We start from the raw sequence: 4,601 nt of genomic DNA on the forward strand, positions 1-4,601 counted from the left end.
GTTCTTGTTATCGTCTGGCTGGTTTTTCTCAAGTACTTTTTTTTTTCCCTCCCTCACAGAGTAACAGTTCCTGGCCTCCCTTGGTTTACTCTAGACTTTTGTTCCCACTGTCTTCCTTAAGTGTCCCTTTGCTACGTATGTTCTCCTCCACCATTACCACTGGTACTCCAAGGACACTGTCAGATGGTCTGCCATTGTCTGCTAAAGACAGCAACTTACCTGTCACTCCATTGTCTTTCTCCAGCATCCCTCTCGTTGCCTATGGCCACACTGCTCAGGATGTGCCTGCTCTTAGAAGCTACGCAGTGCTGGGGCTGGTCGGTACCTGGATAGGAGACTGCTTGGGTTCACCAGATGGTGTAGGTTTGAGCTTCCTCTGGTGGGTGACCAACTCATCTGATTGGTTTCATTTGTCTATCTATCTCAGTGTTCTTATATTAGAACCTTTAAACTTACTCTTTCCTGTGTTGTACATTTGCATCCACCACTCAAGCTGTTATCTGTCATGCACTATGCTTTTTATCAAAGTATTTGTATGAATGTATGCCATTTGACTTGCATGGAGTTAACAGTAATATTGTGTGCAGAAGAACCTTTGCTACCTCAGTGAACCATCAAGTAGATTTGCCCTGTGACAGTAATTAATGCTTTCATACTAGAAAATCCTGCCTCAACTTAATATGACAGACCTCCACAGTACGAATGTTATGGTATCATTTAGACTTATGATTAGCCTAGTCTTTAAACCCTGTAGTTAGACATAACCTCACTTGTCTGAGTGTGTTTATTCCTCATTTTTGTCTTTGGTAGCATCAGATATAATACTTCAGTTCTGTCATACTTGAGCAGATGTTTATTTATTAAGACCCTAAAAATTGTACCCACTGTTCTTTGCGTGTTAGTACTTGTAACTATTTTCTGAAATGAGTCTTCAGCATACTGTTAAGATTATGGTGATTATTTTTTTACTTTTTCCTCGCAAGTCGAGCCACATGAGATCAAATTTATAGGGTTTGGTTTCTATTTTTGTAGTATTTCTAGACAACGAACAATTTGCGTCTCAGCTTTGTTTTGTAGTTGACTTTCATATAGCATAACTTTCATATCAATTATTAGGATAGGTTTATTAGATCAAACTATTCAGAATTCTTCAGGTTTTGTTCTTTGTTTTGTCTTATTTGCCAGTGGAACTCCCATTTTTTTTTGGAATTTCTTATTAATAAAGTTCAGTTCTGCGCTCCCTCTTTTCTAAGTGTGACAAGAACTCATCCTTCAGGTTTAAGGTTAATAATTTGATGTATAAGTTCTAATTAGTGGCTCATCAGAAATATAAATTTTCCACCACTAACAGAACTGGTGCTCTGAGGTAATTGCTTTATCTGCTAAACTGAGCCAGATCCATTACACAAATGAACATGTTTTAACTATTAGGTGTTTCTCTTTGTTGGTGGAATTGTGGCACATTTACATATGTAGCTTGGGGAAAAAATAGAGCATGTAAAAATACACTTCATTTTGTGGTTATGGGTGTAAATCATATCAGTTACATCATGTATGTCTCCAAAATGAAACTGAAATCTGTCGACACAGTGAAAGCAAGTGCTCACTAAATGAGACTGATAGTCACTTACTGGAGCCAGCCCCTCACACCAGCCATAGCCATGTACTGTGGACACAAAAATGACAGTTGTAGCAATTATCTCATCACGTTAGTGTACAGAAATGATGCTGAAAGGATTTCAAAACTAAAACTGCAAGAGCAGCACAGGGACCCTGGGATTCCAACATACACTGTAAGCAAGCTGTGTTGGCAGGGTCCAAAATGTCTTGCAGCACATCTGGTGTAAGGTGACCAGTGCAGCAAACTTTCAATAAGTCGCTGAAGGCACTTAATTTATACATACAGCATTGTAATTGTCATGATCCCCAACAGCATGTTAATGTAGTGTGAGTGTGTCGAGGTGGTTACGGTCTTTATGAAGCAAGTTATGAGCCACTTACAGTATGTGGTTGGCCGGGTGGCTCAGAGCTGACTGATGTTGGCTGGAGCGGCTCTAATGCTGTCTGGCTTGTAGCATACAAAATGTGACATTGGTTTGGTCTGTAGAATATTGATCTAGAATGGTTCTTGCTGAGGGTTGATATGGAGGGTTGTATTGATGTTCACCATGGCTCTCATTTTAAGCTCACCCTGTCTCTGCATTTGTGTGTGTGAGTGCGTGTGCAAGTGGGGCGGCAGCGACGCCGGAGGCTACCGAAGTGTGAAATCGTGCGACAGTCTCTCCATTGCGCTTCATTTAGCCACACATCGCCCATCTCTCATTCCTGACAAGTTTCTTAACTGCTCCAAAATGCGAGTGCCTCAGGGTGGGGTGGTAATATAGCCCTGTCAGTGTACAATGGTGTGTGTATGTGCTGTGTGTATATGTGCATGTTTGAGGGGGCTAAAGTGAGAGTCTAATAAAGCCAGCAGCTGCCATGGAAACCGGGGCAGAGGCTAACTCATCCTCTGTGTCTAGGGACACATCAGGGCCTCGGCCATGATACAAACACACACACAATTGTGTATCAAATGCATGACAAATGACTCTTTTAGAGGGAGGCCTCTCATACACACTCCCCATACAAACAGGAGACGAAGGGCCGTGAAATAAGCTATGGCACCACAAGAAATAAAGAAGCAAGCTGCCTGTTCACTAACCACAGTATGACAGCTTCCTCACACACACACACACACACACACACACACGCACACTGTGTTGGTCCTCCAACAGCATAACATGGGAGTCAGAATGGCTTAAGATGCTCAATATCCAGCTGTAATTCTCTCCCCTTCCTTATCAAATGTGTCTAAGTGTAGGTGTGTACACATTGTGTGAATGTGCGTGTAAAAAATGTAGATAAGAGTGACAGTGTGCTCAGGTTGACGCCATGACAGTAGCATTCTCCATGTGACAGGTTTATTGCATTTTTAATCTCTGTTTACATAAACCTTCAACATCCAGCCATATACACAGAAACACAAACCTATACACAGTATATGCATACACAGAAACACACATACACACACAACTCCTCACCCCTCCCCTCTTGTTCGTTCAGACAATGAAAAGGACAGAGAAAGCCAATCAAAATGATCTCTAATAAGAATATTACCCATCAGGCTGGGGGGTGCTTGAAGTGGAGGCGGTGGGGTTAGATTGCTTGCCAAGCTTCATCTGACATTTATAAAATGAACTGCAGGCCGTACATTGAGGAAATGACTTGTGTCTTGACGCAGGTTCTCCCCCAGCCTCATACTTGACAAATCTCATATCCCTTCTCTGGACTGACATGCCAGCAGAGAATTAGACGATTGCAATTGAAAGCGGGATTGAAAGGGAGATGCCGGTGAGCGCCACTCTGGATGTCACGAAGGTGTCAGAAGATGTAGAAAAATGACAACAGTTAAAGCGGCGCCTGATTTGTTTCCTTGACTGAACTGCAGATTCGGTTAGGTGCAAGAAATTAGACTTAAATGACCCCTGTGGGGATATCGGCTCGACACTGCGGCAGACAATGCAGAGAAGATAAGAATAAGACAAATGGTGAGTTGTAAAGGTAATAAAAATTGCTGTTCAATGGAACAGAACAGGTTGCTACAGGTACTTGTTCTCTCATCTCAACACACATTAAAAGTTTTGTTAGGGGACTTTCACTCTGTTGACCATTATCTATAGCCAGAAACTGCAAGTTTTTGTGATATTTGCACTGGAAGAAGAGAAGCATATTTGTATAGCTCTTAAAAATGGATATTGTCTCACGGGGCAGGGTAACACCTACATGATGATAAAGAAAAGCAAAATGGCACTCCACAGTCATAAGCCCACACTAAGAACAAGGGAAACCACTCACCAAAACCTTATAAGAAAAGAAACTTTTCTCGTAAGCAGTATAAAAACAAGAGGAATTACAGTGGGAAACCGTGGATGAGTAAGGGATTACAGAATGCATGTAAAAAGAAGAATGTGTTATATAAGGAATTCATAAAGTACAGATCAAAGAAGGCGGAAGAAAAATATAAGTTATATAAGAACAAATTAATAGCGATAGTGAGGAGATGTAAGAAACAATATTACGCTAAAGTATTAGAAGATAATATAAATAACATGAGAGGTACTTGGAATATATTAAATAAATTGATTAGAAACAGTACCAGAGTAACTACCCTCAATATTTCATGGACAATGATACACCGGTCAATAGATTGGAGGATGTAGTAGATAAGTTTAATAGGTTTTTTGTGAATGTTGGTCCTGGTTTAGCAAGAAGCATTTGTACAGATGATACATCCATCACTATAAATAACAATACAATTGAAAGGAATATGTGCTCTATGTATCTGAAGCCCTTAGTTGAAAAGGAAATTATAGAGGCAGTGAACAAATTTGGAAATACTGTAAATCATCTAGTGATAGTGATGGTATCACTATGACAATGGTTAAATGGGCAAGTGAGGGAATATGCAAGCCATTAACCCATGTTTTTAACATGTCGTTTCGACTTGGGCAGTTCCCCAATAATATGAAAATAGCAAAGGTTATTCCATTGTATAAATCTGG

This window comes from Monopterus albus, unplaced genomic scaffold (genome assembly GCF_001952655.1).
Source record: "Monopterus albus unplaced genomic scaffold, M_albus_1.0 scaffold241.1, whole genome shotgun sequence".
Classification (NCBI taxonomy): Eukaryota; Metazoa; Chordata; class Actinopteri; order Synbranchiformes; family Synbranchidae; genus Monopterus; species Monopterus albus.